Source organism: Ranitomeya imitator, unplaced genomic scaffold (assembly GCF_032444005.1).
Source record: "Ranitomeya imitator isolate aRanImi1 unplaced genomic scaffold, aRanImi1.pri SCAFFOLD_1359, whole genome shotgun sequence".
NCBI lineage: Eukaryota > Metazoa > Chordata > Amphibia > Anura > Dendrobatidae > Ranitomeya > Ranitomeya imitator.
Genome location: NW_027194877.1, coordinates 23,591 through 40,771, shown reverse-complemented (window position 1 = coordinate 40,771; position 17,181 = coordinate 23,591). Strand labels below are relative to the sequence as shown.

The following is a 17,181-nucleotide window of genomic DNA, read 5'->3' as shown; positions in this document are numbered from 1 at the left end:
GTGTGTCGCCCCGGGAGCGGTGGGTCACGAGGCAGGGGAGCCGTGGTGTCCTCCGGAGGCCAGTCACCTCGCCCTCTCCGTGCAAGGTGGGTTTTTTTCCAGACACCCTCCGCATCGGCCGCCTCGCACCGTACAGCGTGCACGATCTCCCCAGTGGCACTGCACTCGCCGTTCAGGCTCCTGTTTTCCTCCGGAAGGTGACGCCCCGGGATGCCCGCCTGCCGGCACGGACGACGAGGAGGATTTCCCTTCCTCCGGGTGCCCTTCCCGCTGCGGGGCTTCCTATCTGGCTTCTCTCCCTCGATTGATTAAGTCCCTGGCCTTTGTACACACTGCCCGTCGCTACTACCGATTGGATGGTTTAGTGAGGTCCTTGGATCGGCCCCGCCGGGTTCGGCCAAGACCCATGGTGGAGAGCCGAGAAGACGATCGAACTTGACTATCTAGAGACAGTAAAAGTCGTAACAAGGTTTCCCTAGATGAACCTGTGGAAGGATCTTTAATGGGCGAGTGAAAAATACCGATGAGGTGCAGATCAGGAGGCCAGCCGCCCGCCAAATCCCCGAAGGGTACCGAACGTGATGGGGGCGGTGGTAGGTCTCTTTCTGCTTCGCCAGGGCGCTCCGCAGGGTGGGGACGGTGAGGGCACGTGAGGACAGCGGGCGGGCGACGTCGGGAGGGTGCGGGGAGCCCCTCTCGCTCCGTCGCCCAGGAAAAAGACGCCCGGCCTCGCGCCGACGATTGTTGCCCTGCCGCTGCCTGCCGAGGAAAAATAAGAAGCCCCCCGCGTACGCGAAAGGCCGTCCCGGGTACCATTCTCCTGTGCGCTCACACACCCCTCCCCGGGGTATGTGGGTCTGGGCGGTAGGTTGAGAAGCCTCGAGCCCTCCTTTGTTCTCCTCCCCGCTGGAGGGAGGGACGGGGAGGCCGAGCGCCCGGGCAACAGGGCCGAGATTTGAAAACAACCCTCCAAAGCATCCCAGTCTTTTGCGGCCGGCTGACACGAGAGTGAAAAGGGGGGCGCCTCCGAGTGTCCCCAAACCAGAAAGCGCGACTCTTAACGGTGGATCACTCGGCGCGCGCGTCGAAGAACGCAGCTAGCTGCGAGAATTAAGTGTGAATTGCAGGACACATTGATCATCGACACTTCGAACGCACCTTGCGGCCCCGGGGTGCTCCCGGGGCTATGCCTGTCTGAGGGTTGCCCCTCCATCTATCGCCTCCATGGCGCAGCTGGGGTCCCCTCGCAAGGGTGACAACGAGGGAGGCCTGAGGCTCCGTGCCCTGATGGTCTCTTCTCCTTTATCCCTTACGTCCCCCCAAGGCCAGACTCACCTGCCCTGGGCCCACCTGATGGGGTTTACCATCGTCACTCCCCCCGTTGTGACGTGAAACCCTGTGGCGCAATGAAGGTGAAGGCCGGGGCGCTCCGGCCGAGGTGGGATCCCGCCGCCCGCTCCGGGGGGTTGACACGGCGGGTGCACCATCGGCCCGCCTCTGTCGGGGAGGTGGAGCATGAGTGCGCGATAGGACCCGAAAGATGGTGAGCTATGCCTGGGCAGGACGAAGCCAGAGGAAACTCTGGTGGAGGTCCGCAGCGACCCTGATGTGCAAATTGGTCATCTGGGTATAGGGGCGTTTGTAGATGTGCTTGGCCCGTACGGGGATCGAACCCACGACCTTGGTGTTATTAGCACCACGCTCTAACCAACTGAGCTAAATGGCCATAGGTGTGGTCCCTGGGTATAGGGGCGAAAGACTCACGGAGACCACGGGCAGACGTACAGGGGCCTGATCAACCCCTGGACCATACGGGCTGCTGTGCCTGCCGCAGGCGAGAAGCGAGAACCCCTTCGGGGCACGGAGACTACAACCGGACGTACGGGGGTCTGACCCACCCCTGGACCGTACGGTCTGCTGGCTGCTGTGCCTGCCGCAGGCGAGAAGCGAGAACCCCTTCGGGGCACGGAGACCACAACCGGACGTACGGGGGTCTGACCCACCCCTGGACCGTACGGTCTGCTGGCTGCCGTTCCTGGTGCAGGCGAGAAGCGGGAACCCCTTCGGGGCATGGAGACCACAACCGGACGTACGGGGGTCTGATCCACCCCTGGACCGTACGGTCTGCTGGCTGCCGTGCCTGGTGCAGGCGAGAAGTGGGAACCCCTTCGGGGCACGGAGACCACAACCGTACGTCCGGGAGTCTGACCCACCCCTGGACCGTACGGTCTGCTGGCTGCCGTGCCTGGTGCAGGCGAGAAGCGGGAACCCCTTCGGGGCACGGAGACCACAACCGGACGTACGGGGGTCTGATCAACCCCTGTACCGTACGGGCTGCTGGCTGCCGTGCCGTCCTCAAATTGCTTGGCCTAAACAAAAGTCAATTTTTTGTGACAACAGTGATGACCGTGACATAGCACTGGAGGTGTACCCCAAGACAGTGACCTAAGTGTGGGTGAAGTCTGTGGTTCATGGGCGGAAAGTTGAATTTTGGGTGAAAAACCATACTTTCACACTTTGAAAATTTCAGACATGTGTCAGACTTCCAGGCAGGGGGAAACCGCTGGAGGTGTACCGAGGACACTTCCAGAAGCCTGGGGAAGCTTTTCTGGAAGAGTCCTTGACACTTGGAAAATTTTGGGCAATTTTCTGAGAAAAAAAAAAATCACATTTCCCCTTACCCCCCACCCAAGAGGGGCTTCAATATGTTGCAGAGTACCCCGAAAGGGTCCCCAAAGTGGGAGAAAAGTGAGGCAAGTCAAAGAGGCAAAGATGAATGTACATTTGAATAATTTTATTAATGTCAGATAAAAATTGACATATTCACAAGGGCTTTGTTCTCCTGATTGGGATGAGCCGAATATTCTTGAGACTATACTCCTCAGTAGAATCGGATGACTCGGTATCACTTTCCGTGAGGTCTACCACCTCGTTATCCAATTCACTGGTTGATGCCATTACTGGCGACATAATTTTTGCGTCCTCATGATTTCCTGCGTTGAACACTAGCTCTTGGGCACGGCACATATCGGTCAGGGTCTTCTCCCGGTAAACTCTCTCGGCCACATCGTTTGTATGTGCCAAGTAGCGTGCAAACAAGCGCTTTTCGCAATCTGTGTATTGTGACAAAGTCCATGTCTCGCAAATCCGCCGTACAAGGTGGCTGGTGATGTTTGGGAGGTTGTAGCTACGGAGGAAAGCACATTGTTAGTACTGGTTGCTACTTATGGCTGTGGGTCACTTGACTTGTGGCTACCTTACCTTGAATGGTATCGTTTGAGTCTCATGGATGGATTTTTTATGACCTTCCCGGTACACGTCACGAAAAAGTTTGTGATAATCTTTCGGCCAAAGGTAAAGACCGGTCTGACATATTCCGCATACGCATTGAACCACTGAAAAAGAAAAAAAATATATATATGTTACTCTCCAGTCTGGGGGCACCCCTCCAAAAGGTTTTACATGGGGACAAGAGAGTGTTTTGCTCCCCACAATGAGTGGGGTTGCCTGGGTTCCCTGGCTTTGAGAAAAGCTTACCGATTCCTCTTCCTCTGAAAGTACAAAAGTTGCTACCTGAGAGGTGGAGCACTTGTGAGTCTTCACACCCACAATTGTCTTGCGTCTTCCTTGGTACGTGTGATGGATCCTCTCATTCCACTCTGAAACCTACGATGTGAAAAAAAAAGGTGGAAAAATATTGAACCGGTTCAGCAAATACCGCTGACCCACAGGGCCCGACGACTTACCGTCATGTTACGAACAACACCTGGTCTTTGGAGATGTTTTAGAATCAGAAGGGCCTCGAGGTACAGTACCACTTCCCGGCGATCTACTTCTGATCCGCCATCTGTCACAGCCTCGATGCTAGCTAGAAATGTTGGCCTTGCCTCCTCCAGTATAATCTGGCAGTCCTTGGGTGACTTTGATGGCTTCATCAATAGATCGTACCTGTGGGGAAAAATAAAGGCAATTAACCAACATCCAAGGTTTGGTAACAATGCGCTGAATATTGGCTCTTTTGAACGGTGTACCTTTTACTTACAGACTCTCGGCAGGCTCCCTTGTACAATGATTTCTGAAGGTCTGTTGTAAAATTCATGAACACTTCGCATGCCTTATAAAGTTGAGGATTCTCTAGTCTCAGTTTGGTAGCCCTCATCTGATACATGGTAAATCTCCGTATATGCTTCAACATTTTGAGGGAGGTCTGGCTCGATAGATGGAGTTTTCCAAGTTGTTGAAAAAAATTATTAACCTGGTTTGGTTTTACGAGGTACTCCAGAGTTACAGATTTTGGGTTCACAAAAAATAGAAACCGTGCTACGTTTGATACCTCCTGTTGACAGTTTGGGACCCCATGGGTAATTGTTAGGTACGAGTGGAACCCCTTTAACATGGGGTGATTCAATGAGTGACGCTTGTACAATCCGGCGGCCTTGGTAGCCGTGCGGTTTTTGTCTTTCCATTCCCTTTTCTGGATACTTAAATTGCTGCCATCCATGACCTCCTCATTGCCTATGCGGTCAGAAATGCTCCCTGTGTGGTCAGGCTCAGGGCACGGGTCTCCCTCCCGACTGTCTACCGGCCGTAAAAGGAAAGGCACATCCATCTCATCCGAATCTAGCTTTGGCGTGGGGCATGGGTCTCCCTCCCGACTGTCTACTGGCCGTAAAAGGAAAGGCACATCCATCTCATCTGAATCTAGCTCTGGCGGGGGGCACGGGTCTCCCTCCAGACTGTCTCCCGGCCGTAAAAGGAAAGGCACATCCATCACATCTGAATCTAGCTCTGGCATGGAGCCTGGGCGGAGCTCCGGATTGTCAGTTGGTACCTGAGCGGGCCCTTCACAGGTCAGTGGTGTGATTTGTGACTCAAACCTAGGCTTGTTTGCTATCAAAAAGCCGCGACCTTCTAAGAAGGCTACAGTCTCCTCCAAGGATTGGAGGGGCTTGAGCTCACTGAATTGGATTGTTGTCCCCTTGTTGGCGATACAGCGAAGTTGATACTTTGCGGAGGCTATGGCGGTTTTTATCTCCGAATCACCGTGTGACCTCAGGCATACCCTTCTCAGATGTGTGGATATATATTTGGTTACCCTGTGGCACACGGGGCATGTAAGTGGTGTCCGTGGGTGCCTGCGGGGGAGACACAAGCAATAAAACCGGTCACCTTGCCAGCAAGTGTACAACTCCACTACAAGGTACATTCATGTGTCTCTACGTGGCCGACAAATGTCTTCTACTCACCGCTCCATTGCGAAGGGTTTCCCGCAGTCAAACAGAGCGTCTCGTAATAGTTTATTAAAGTGCCGTGTTTCTCTGTGTCTTGAACTGTGGCAAATGATTTTCCTCCGCGCGAGTCAGCCACGCAGGTGAAAGACGCCAGCTGAGGTGATTGAAATTAACCGGATGTGTTTTGCCGTACTCTGATATAGGTCACCACGGGGGTTGAGTCAGCCCAGGGGGTGGCACCTCCACGGTCGCTAAACATCCGTAGGGTTGATGATATATCCCTCACCTGATCCACCTGCTGTAATCACCTATACGGCATCACGGGGGATGACTCAGCCCCAGGGGTGGCACCTGACCGGATCCACCTGCCATAATCGCCTATACGGCATCACGGGGGATGACTCAGCCCCAGGGGGTGGCACCTACACGGCTGTCGATCAGTCATATCTGTAACGGATTGGGTACTAACTGGATCCATCGATCCCAGTCAAAGCACGGTGGCTCACTTGTTAGCGCTGCGGCCTTGCCGAGCTGGCGTCTCGGGTTCGAATCCTGTTGTGTCATACATTCAGAAAGGGAAAAATCTCAGGTGTTATGTCAAGGACACTTCCTTAGACATTTTTAGAAAAATTTTGAGACAATCCCGATTTTGTAAAAAAAAAAAAATCTCACATTTTCCCTACTTCAACCTCATGGGTCGTCAATATGTTGTAAAGTACCCCAAGATAGAGACCCAAGTGTGGGTAAAGTGTCTGGTTCATGGGCACAAAGTTGAATTTTCAGTGAAAATTTGTCGGAAATCCGCTGTGGACATTGGCTGGGCGCGTGACCCGAATGAGAGAGGCGAATCTGGGTGACCCGAGCTTGGCAGGACCCTTCCCACGGGGGTCCTGGTTCTCTGGAGGTAATCACTGTCAGAAGGGCACATCTTGAGTCCTCACCCAGGTGAGGGCTCTCGGAAGGCGGACGCCCTTCTGTCTTTGTCCCCCCAGAGCAGGCTCGGTGTTTATCGGAAGTCTTCTGCGGACGTTGGCTGGGCGCGTGACCCGAGTGAGAGAGGCGAATCTGGGTGACCCGAGCTTGGCAGGACCCTTCCCACGGGGGGTCCTGGTTCTCTGGAGGTAATCACTGTCAGAAGGGCACATCTTGGGTCCTCACCCAGGTGAGGGCTCTCGGAAGGCGGACGCCCTTCTGTCTTTGTCCCCCCAGAGCAGGCTCGGTGTTTATCGGAAGTCTTCTGCGGACGTTGGCTGGGCGCGTGACCCGAGTGAGAGAGGCGAATCTGGGCGACCCGAGCTTGGCAGGACCCTTCCCACGGGGGGTCCTGGTTCTCTGGAGGTAATCACTGTCAGAAGGGCACATCTTGGGTCCTCACCCAGGTGAGGGCTCTCGGAAGGCGGACGCCCTTCTGTCTTTGTCCCCCCAGAGCAGGCTCGGTGTTTATCGGAAGTCTTCTGCGGACGTTGGCTGGGCGCGTGACCCGAGTGAGAGAGGCGAATCTGGGCGACCCGAGCTTGGCAGGACCCTTCCCACGGGGGTCCTGGTTCTCTGGAGGTAATCACTGTCAGAAGGGCACATCTTGAGTCCTCACCCAGGTGAGGGCTCTCGGAAGGCGGACGCCCTTCTGTCTTTGTCCCCCCAGAGCAGGCTCGGTGTTTATCGGAAGTCTTCTGCGGACGTTGGCTGGGCGCGTGACCCGAGTGAGAGAGGCGAATCTGGGTGACCCGAGCTTGGCAGGACCCTTCCCACGGGGGGTCCTGGTTCTCTGGAGGTAATCACTGTCAGAAGGGCACATCTTGGGTCCTCACCCAGGTGAGGGCTCTCGGAAGGCGGACGCCCTTCTGTCTTTGTCCCCCCAGAGCAGGCTCGGTGTTTATCGGAAGTCTTCTGCGGACGTTGGCTGGGCGCGTGACCCGAGTGAGAGAGGCGAATCTGGGCGACCCGAGCTTGGCAGGACCCTTCCCACGGGGGTCCTGGTTCTCTGAAGGTTTTCACTGTCAGAAGGGCACATCTTGGGTCCTCACCCAGGTGAGGGCTCTCGGAAGGCGGACGCCCTTCTGTCTTTGTCCCCCCAGAGCAGGCTCGGTGTTTATCGGAAGTCTTCTGCGGATGTTGGCTGGGCGCGTGACCCGAGTGAGAGAGGCGAATCTGGGCGACCCGAGCTTGGCAGGACCCTTCCCATGGGGGTCCTGGTTCTCTGGAGGTAATCACTGTCAGAAGGGCACATCTTGGGTCCTCACCCAGGTGAGGGCTCTTGGAAGGCGGACGCCCTTCTGTCTTTGTCCCCCCAGAGCAGGCTCGGTGTTTATCGGAAGTCTTCTGCGGACGTTGGCTGGGCGCGTGACCCGAGTGAGAGAGGCGAATCTGGGCGACCCGAGCTTGGCAGGACCCTTCCCACGGGGGTCCTGGTTCTCTGGAGGTAATCACTGTCAGAAGGGCACATCTTGGGTCCTCACCCAGGTGAGGGCTCTTGGAAGGCGGACGCCCTTCTGTCTTTGTCCCCCCAGAGCAGGCTCGGTGTTTATCGGAAGTCTTCTGCGGACGTTGGCTGGGCGCGTGACCCGAGTGAGAGAGGCGAATCTGGGCGACCCGAGCTTGGCAGGACCCTTCCCACGGGGGTCCTGGTTCTCTGGAGGTAATCACTGTCAGAAGGGCACATCTTGGGTCCTCACCCAGGTGAGGGCTCTCGGAAGGCGGACGCCCTTCTGTCTTTGTCCCCCCAGAGCAGGCTCGGTGTTTCTCTGTAGGATGTCCCCACCGGTTTGGTTTTTGTGTTCCGAGATGTATCCTTGCAGCTTGGCCGAAACAAACATTTGCCGTTTTCGGTGGCGACAGCCATGACCGCGGCGAAGCACTTTGGGCGCGGCCGGGATGCGCACACCCCGCTCACCACGTTTCAGTCGCTGGCTGAGTGGACTCCGTAGGGGGGCTTAATAGTCGGAGGGGGGCTTAATAGTCGGCCCTGCGGAAGTCGGTGGAGGGCTTAATAGTCGGCCCTGCGGAAGACGGAGGGGGCTTAATAGTCGGCCTGTGGAGGTTGTCTGTGGGCTTAATAGTCACCCTGAGTACGCCATAGCGACTCTCCAAGGTGGGGGCACAGTGTGCGTTCCATGGGCGGAAAGTTTAATTTTGAGCGAAAAACCGTATTTTCGCACTGTAAAAAATGTCAGACTTCCAGGCGGGGGAAAACCGCAGGAGGCGTACCGAGGAGGCTTCCAGGAGCCTGGGGAAGATTTTCCAAAAGTGTCCTTGACACTTAGAAATATTTTGAAAAAAATCACGATTTTGTGAAAATTGACACGTTTCCCCTACTTCCACGCCAGGGGGGCGTCAATATGTTGTGAGGTACCCCAGGACAGTCGCCTAAATGTGGGTGAAGTTTGCGAGTCACGGGCGCAAAGTCGAATTTTGGGTGAAAAACCGCGTTTTCATACTCTAAAAATTTCAGACAAGTGTCAGACTTCCAGGCAGGGAGAAACCGCAGGAGGCGTACCGAGGAGGCTTCCAGGAGCCTGGGGAAGATTTTCCAAAAGTGTCCTTGACACTTAGAAATATTTTCAGAAAATCACGATTTTGTGAAAATTGACACGTTTCCCCTACTTCCACGCCAGGGGGGCGTCAATATGTTGTGAGGTACCCCAGGACAGTCGCCCAAATGTGGGTGAAGTTTGCGGGTCACGGGCGCAAAGTCGAATTTTGGGTGAAAAACCGCGTTTTCATACTCTAAAAATTTCAGACAAGTGTCAGACTTCCAGGCAGGGAGAAACCGCAGGAGGCGTACCGAGGAGGCTTCCAGGAGCCTGGGGAAGATTTTCCAAAAGTGTCCTTGACACTTAGAAATATTTTGAAAAAATCACGATTTTGTGAAAATTGACACGTTTCCCCTACTTCCACGCCAGGGGGGCGTCAATATGTTGTGAGGTACCCCAGGACAGTCGCCCAAATGTGGGTGAAGTTTGCGAGTCATGGGCGCAAAGTCGAATTTTGGGTGAAAAACCGCGTTTTCATACTCTAAAAATTTCAGACAAGTGTCAGACTTCCAGGCAGGGAGAAACCGCAGGAGGCGTACCGAGGAGGCTTCCAGGAGCCTGGGGAAGATTTTCCAAAAGTGTCCTTGACACTTAGAAATATTTTCAGAAAATCACGATTTTGTGAAAATTGACACGTTTCCCCTACTTCCACGCCAGGGGGGCGTCAATATGTTGTGAGGTACCCCAGGACAGTCGCCTAAATGTGGGTGAAGTTTGCGAGTCACGGGCGCAAAGTCGAATTTTGGGTGAAAAACCGCGTTTTCATACTCTAAAAATTTCAGACAAGTGTCAGACTTCCAGGCAGGGAGAAACCGCAGGAGGCGTACTGAGGAGGCTTCCAGGAGCCTGGGGAAGATTTTCCAAAAGTGTCCTTGACACTTAGAAATATTTTGAAAAAATCACGATTTTGTGAAAATTGACACGTTTCCCCTACTTCCACGCCAGGGGGGCGTCAATATGTTGTGAGGTACCCCAGGACAGTCGCCCAAATGTGGGTGAAGTTTGCGAGTCATGGGCGCAAAGTCGAATTTTGGGTGAAAAACCGCGTTTTCATACTCTAAAAATTTCAGACAAGTGTCAGACTTCCAGGCAGGGAGAAACCGCAGGAGGCGTACCGAGGAGGCTTCCAGGAGCCTGGGGAAGATTTTCCAAAAGTGTCCTTGACACTTAGAAATATTTTCAGAAAATCACGATTTTGTGAAAATTGACACGTTTCCCCTACTTCCACGCCAGGGGGGCGTCAATATGTTGTGAGGTACCCCAGGACAGTCGCCTAAATGTGGGTGAAGTTTGCGAGTCACGGGCGCAAAGTCGAATTTTGGGTGAAAAACCGCGTTTTCATGCGCTAAAAATTTCAGACAAGTGTCAGACTTCCAGGCAGGGGGAAACCGCAGGAGGCGTACCGAGGAGGCTTCCAGGAGCCTGGGGAAGATTTTCCAAAAGTGTCCTTGACACTTAGAAATATTTTCAGAAAATCACGATTTTGTGAAAATTGACACGTTTCCCCTACTTCCACGCCAGGGGGGCGTCAATATGTTGTGAGGTACCCCAGGACAGTCGCCTAAATGTGGGTGAAGTTTGCGAGTCACGGGCGCAAAGTCGAATTTTGGGTGAAAAACCGCGTTTTCATGCGCTAAAAATTTCAGACAAGTGTCAGACTTCCAGGCAGGGGGAAACCGCAGGAGGCGTACCGAGGAGGCTTCCAGGAGCCTGGGGAAGATTATCCAAAAGTGTCCTTGACACTTAGAAATATTTTCAGAAAATCACGATTTTGTGAAAATTGACACGTTTCCCCTACTTCCACGCCAGGGGGGCGTCAATATGTTGTGAGGTACCCCAGGACAGTCGCCTAAATGTGGGTGAAGTTTGCGAGTCACGGGCGCAAAGTCGAATTTTGGGTGAAAAACCGCGTTTTCATGCGCTAAAAATTTCAGACAAGTGTCAGACTTCCAGGCAGGGGGAAACCGCAGGAGGCGTACCGAGGAGGCTTCCAGGAGCCTGGGGAAGATTATCCAAAAGTGTCCTTGACACTTAGAAATATTTTCAGAAAATCACGATTTTGTGAAAATTGACACGTTTCCCCTACTTCCACGCCAGGGGGGCGTCAATATGTTGTGAGGTACCCCAGGACAGTCGCCTAAATGTGGGTGAAGTTTGCGAGTCACGGGCGCAAAGTCGAATTTTGGGTGAAAAACCGCATTTTCATGCGCTAAAAATTTCAGACAAGTGTCAGACTTCCAGGCAGGGGGAAACCGCAGGAGGCGTACCGAGGAGGCTTCCAGGAGCCTGGGGAAGATTATCCAAAAGTGTCCTTGACACTTAGAAATATTTTGAAAAAATCACGATTTTGTGAAAATTGACACGTTTCCCCTACTTCCACGCCAGGGGGGCGTCAATATGTTGTGAGGTACCCCAGGACAGTCGCCCAAATGTGGGTGAAGTTTGCGAGTCATGGGCGCAAAGTCGAATTTTGGGTGAAAAACCGCATTTTCATACTTTAAAAATTTCAGACAAGTGTCAGACTTCCAGGCAGGGAGAAACCGCAGGAGGCGTACCGAGGAGGCTTCCAGGAGCCTGGGGAAGATTTTCCAAAAGTGTCCTTGACACTTAGAAATATTTTCAGAAAATCACGATTTTGTGAAAATTGACACGTTTCCCCTACTTCCACGCCAGGGGGGCGTCAATATGTTGTGAGGTACCCCAGGACAGTCGCCTAAATGTGGGTGAAGTTTGCGAGTCACGGGCGCAAAGTCGAATTTTGGGTGAAAAACCGCATTTTCATGCGCTAAAAATTTCAGACAAGTGTCAGACTTCCAGGCAGGGGGAAACCGCAGGAGGCGTACCGAGGAGGCTTCCAGGAGCCTGGGGAAGATTATCCAAAAGTGTCCTTGACACTTAGAAATATTTTCAGAAAATCACGATTTTGTGAAAATTGACACGTTTCCCCTACTTCCACGCCAGGGGGGCGTCAATATGTTGTGAGGTACCCCAGGACAGTCGCCTAAATGTGGGTGAAGTTTGCGAGTCACGGGCGCAAAGTCGAATTTTGGGTGAAAAACCGCGTTTTCATGCGCTAAAAATTTCAGACAAGTGTCAGACTTCCAGGCAGGGAGAAACCGCAGTAGGCGTACCGAGGAGGCTTCCAGGAGCCTGGGGAAGATTTTCCAAAAGTGTCCTTGACACTTAGAAATATTTTGAGAAATTTCCGATTTTGTGAAAAATGACCCCTTTCCCCTACTTCCACCCTAAAGGGGCGTCAATATGTTGTAAAGCACCCCGAGACAGAGACCTAAGCGTGGGCAAAGTTTGGGTCTGATGGGTGGAACACTGAAAAAAACGCGATTTTCCACTTAGAACAAACATAGAACTTTCAGACTTCCAGGCGGGGGGAAAGCTCTGAAGCTGTACCGAGGACACTTCCATGGCCCCCGGATCGATTTTCAAGAACGAGTCCTTGGGACTTTGAAATTTTTCGGCGATGCGTTTTTGGCTTCCGGGAGCCGCAGAACGTTGGGAAATTCGTTCCGCTCGCCGGCTCCAGGTGTTTCGGGCTAGTCCAGGCCCCAGCTACGCCGCCTGGCCGCCAAATTTCGCAAAATCGAAAAAAAAAAAAATAGAACCGGAATGAGGAATTTCTGGCCGCCGGATCCGCCGCACAGCTCCAGGAAGTCGGACACTTTTCGGCTTCGCTCCCTTAAAGTGTGGGTCGGTGTTTCGCCATGCAAATACCCACTTTTGCACACCAGCTGCAGGATATAGGAGAGAGGGGTACCTCTCGGGCCCGACTGATTTCCGATGTTTTCGTGGTTCCTCAAGTCGGGTAGGCGGTTTGGCGAGTACCCCCCTGTTTGCATGGAAGTCCGCCCTCGCGTCGACACCAGGCTTCCGCGGCTCCAGGGGGACTCTTGCCGGTCGTCTGCCCCAAGTCAGAGACGCGTTTCCCGGGTCGCCTGAGCCTGAACGGACCCTCCCCAAGCGTGTTCTGGTTCTCCGAGGGTGACGGATGTCAGAAGGGAGGCAGATCTGGAGTCTTCGTCCCGAGGAGGTCTCCAGGAGGGCGGATTGCACCCCCTGACTCGGTCCCCTCAGAGCAGGCTTGGCGTTTCTCTGTGTCGGATGTCTCCCGCTTCCACGCCACCGGGGAGACCTATGAGAGAATCGCACTGTGACCCGGATTCCGTCTCGAGGGCGCCCGTAGCGTGTCGGAGAGGGACCTCCAGGACTATCGGGCATGTTTCTTCCCCGTCTCCCCGAGGGGAAGGATGGCAGCGGGTGGGGTTTCTCACCCATGCCCCCCACCGGCTCTTCCTCCGATCGATTTGGCTCAGCGCTCCCGGGTGGGGAGGTGGTGCCGCTCGCTCGGCCCGGGCTTTGGAGCCCGCGTCGGTCTAAGGCGGGCGGTCTCCTTCCTCTTTTACCCCCCGGGATTCAGGCACGCATCCTTGGGCGTGCACGCCGGCAGTCGCCTCCCGTTCGCAGGACGGTGGCTGCCGTGCAGAGGGGGAGTTTGACCCGAACTGTGGTACGGCAGGGGTCCGACGACCCGCGCGGGCGAATGGCGGGGCGCCCACCCACCTCGGCGTGGGGGCCCGTCGTCCGAATCGCTCCCCGCGCGGGGTAGCACAACGATCTTCTCCGAGGGCGGCCCTTTGACTTCCAGATGCGCAGCTTGCCCGCGGAGGCCCGTGCCGACCCCCACCCAGCGTCCGATGGGCGGCCTCCGCGGTGGGCATCGGCGAGAGCGGCGGCGGTGGGTGGCGCTTCCACGCCACCGCCGAGCTCCGCGTTCTCCAGTCTTTTCCCGAGCCCCTACGATAGTGGGGGGACGACAGATGCGTGGGGAGGCAGGCGGAGTGGGTTCTCACCGCGTGGTGTGCCCGGCCGAACGCCGTCGCCTTCCCCGCTCGTCCGACGTCCTCCGAGGCGGCTCGGAAGGGAGCGCGAGAGGGAGAGAGCGAGAGAGAGAGAGAGAGAGAGAGACCAAGCGGACGCCCCAGAGCGAGAAGGGAGGATGGAAAAGGGAGAGACGAGTGGGGCAAAAAGAGTTTTGGCGAAGGGGAGTACCCGGCGAACTGCCGCCCCGGGCTTCTTCTGTTCTCAACAGCGGAGGCACGGCTTTGGGGGGGAGACGCCGCTCGGTTGGGGCTCCTTTGAGGTTACGGGCAAGAGCCCGGGACGAGGGACTACGCCATAGGGCGACGCCGACACGGCCAGGCCAACTGCGCCCCCCGTGCGACCTCTGCGTCGCTGGCGGGCTCTGCGCCTGAGCCGCGGTGGACCCCGACGGCCAGCCCCCCTCTCCCACTCCTCGCGCCCGTCCGCCGGTGGGTCGAGGACCCCCCGCGGCGGAGGCAGGTCTAAGCCAGACGGAGGCCCCGCATAGGCCCCCCACCGCCCTGGCCCCTCTCCCCAGCAGCGACTCTGTGTGTCGCCCCGGGAGCGGTGGGTCACGAGGCAGGGTGGCCGTGGCGTCCTCCGAAGGCCAGTCACCTACGGCCCTCCCCGTGCAAGGGGTGGTTTTTACAACAGATGCCCTCCGATCGGGAGGCCGGGTCTAAGCCAGATGGTGGCGCCGCATAGGCCCCCCACCGCCCTGGCCCCTCTCCCCAGCAGCGACTCTGTGTGTCGCCCCGGGAGCGGTGGGTCACGAGGCAGGGGAGCCGTGGTGTCCTCCGGAGGCCAGTCACCTCGCCCTCTCCGTGCAAGGTGGGTTTTTTTCCAGACACCCTCCGCATCGGCCGCCTCGCACCGTACAGCGTGCACGATCTCCCCAGTGGCACTGCACTCGCCGTTCAGGCTCCTGTTTTCCTCCGGAAGGTGACGCCCCGGGATGCCCGCCTGCCGGCACGGACGACGAGGAGGATTTCCCTTCCTCCGGGTGCCCTTCCCGCTGCGGGGCTTCCTATCTGGCTTCTCTCCCTCGATTGATTAAGTCCCTGGCCTTTGTACACACTGCCCGTCGCTACTACCGATTGGATGGTTTAGTGAGGTCCTTGGATCGGCCCCGCCGGGTTCGGCCAAGACCCATGGTGGAGAGCCGAGAAGACGATCGAACTTGACTATCTAGAGACAGTAAAAGTCGTAACAAGGTTTCCCTAGATGAACCTGTGGAAGGATCTTTAATGGGCGAGTGAAAAATACCGATGAGGTGCAGATCAGGAGGCCAGCCGCCCGCCAAATCCCCGAAGGGTACCGAACGTGATGGGGGCGGTGGTAGGTCTCTTTCTGCTTCGCCAGGGCGCTCCGCAGGGTGGGGACGGTGAGGGCACGTGAGGACAGCGGGCGGGCGACGTCGGGAGGGTGCGGGGAGCCCCTCTCGCTCCGTCGCCCAGGAAAAAGACGCCCGGCCTCGCGCCGACGATTGTTGCCCTGCCGCTGCCTGCCGAGGAAAAATAAGAAGCCCCCCGCGTACGCGAAAGGCCGTCCCGGGTACCATTCTCCTGTGCGCTCACACACCCCTCCCCGGGGTATGTGGGTCTGGGCGGTAGGTTGAGAAGCCTCGAGCCCTCCTTTGTTCTCCTCCCCGCTGGAGGGAGGGACGGGGAGGCCGAGCGCCCGGGCAACAGGGCCGAGATTTGAAAACAACCCTCCAAAGCATCCCAGTCTTTTGCGGCCGGCTGACACGAGAGTGAAAAGGGGGGCGCCTCCGAGTGTCCCCAAACCAGAAAGCGCGACTCTTAACGGTGGATCACTCGGCGCGCGCGTCGAAGAACGCAGCTAGCTGCGAGAATTAAGTGTGAATTGCAGGACACATTGATCATCGACACTTCGAACGCACCTTGCGGCCCCGGGGTGCTCCCGGGGCTATGCCTGTCTGAGGGTTGCCCCTCCATCTATCGCCTCCATGGCGCAGCTGGGGTCCCCTCGCAAGGGTGACAACGAGGGAGGCCTGAGGCTCCGTGCCCTGATGGTCTCTTCTCCTTTATCCCTTACGTCCCCCCAAGGCCAGACTCACCTGCCCTGGGCCCACCTGATGGGGTTTACCATCGTCACTCCCCCCGTTGTGACGTGAAACCCTGTGGCGCAATGAAGGTGAAGGCCGGGGCGCTCCGGCCGAGGTGGGATCCCGCCGCCCGCTCCGGGGGGTTGACACGGCGGGTGCACCATCGGCCCGCCTCTGTCGGGGAGGTGGAGCATGAGTGCGCGATAGGACCCGAAAGATGGTGAGCTATGCCTGGGCAGGACGAAGCCAGAGGAAACTCTGGTGGAGGTCCGCAGCGACCCTGATGTGCAAATTGGTCATCTGGGTATAGGGGCGTTTGTAGATGTGCTTGGCCCGTACGGGGATCGAACCCACGACCTTGGTGTTATTAGCACCACGCTCTAACCAACTGAGCTAAATGGCCATAGGTGTGGTCCCTGGGTATAGGGGCGAAAGACTCACGGAGACCACGGGCAGACGTACAGGGGCCTGATCAACCCCTGGACCATACGGGCTGCTGTGCCTGCCGCAGGCGAGAAGCGAGAACCCCTTCGGGGCACGGAGACTACAACCGGACGTACGGGGGTCTGACCCACCCCTGGACCGTACGGTCTGCTGGCTGCTGTGCCTGCCGCAGGCGAGAAGCGAGAACCCCTTCGGGGCACGGAGACCACAACCGGACGTACGGGGGTCTGACCCACCCCTGGACCGTACGGTCTGCTGGCTGCCGTTCCTGGTGCAGGCGAGAAGCGGGAACCCCTTCGGGGCATGGAGACCACAACCGGACGTACGGGGGTCTGATCCACCCCTGGACCGTACGGTCTGCTGGCTGCCGTGCCTGGTGCAGGCGAGAAGTGGGAACCCCTTCGGGGCACGGAGACCACAACCGTACGTCCGGGAGTCTGACCCACCCCTGGACCGTACGGTCTGCTGGCTGCCGTGCCTGGTGCAGGCGAGAAGCGGGAACCCCTTCGGGGCACGGAGACCACAACCGGACGTACGGGGGTCTGATCAACCCCTGTACCGTACGGGCTGCTGGCTGCCGTGCCGTCCTCAAATTGCTTGGCCTAAACAAAAGTCAATTTTTTGTGACAACAGTGATGACCGTGACATAGCACTGGAGGTGTACCCCAAGACAGTGACCTAAGTGTGGGTGAAGTCTGTGGTTCATGGGCGGAAAGTTGAATTTTGGGTGAAAAACCATACTTTCACACTTTGAAAATTTCAGACATGTGTCAGACTTCCAGGCAGGGGGAAACCGCTGGAGGTGTACCGAGGACACTTCCAGAAGCCTGGGGAAGCTTTTCTGGAAGAGTCCTTGACACTTGGAAAATTTTGGGCAATTTTCTGAGAAAAAAAAAAATCACATTTCCCCTTACCCCCCACCCAAGAGGGGCTTCAATATGTTGCAGAGTACCCCGAAAGGGTCCCCAAAGTGGGAGAAAAGTGAGGCAAGTCAAAGAGGCAAAGATGAATGTACATTTGAATAATTTTATTA

General features: G+C 56.3%; 2 non-coding genes across 2 annotated transcripts; both read left to right on the top strand.

Moving 5' to 3' along the window:
• Positions 1–1,052: 1,052 nt before the first annotated feature.
• Positions 1,053–1,204, top strand: LOC138656620 (5.8S ribosomal RNA). The gene has a single exon (XR_011316928.1). It is a non-coding gene; the product is annotated as a 5.8S ribosomal RNA (ribosomal RNA).
• A 14,229-nt stretch (positions 1,205–15,433) lies between these two features.
• LOC138656619 (5.8S ribosomal RNA) lies at positions 15,434–15,585 on the top strand. Its single transcript, XR_011316927.1, has one exon. It is a non-coding gene; the product is annotated as a 5.8S ribosomal RNA (ribosomal RNA).
• Positions 15,586–17,181: the final 1,596 nt, after the last annotated feature.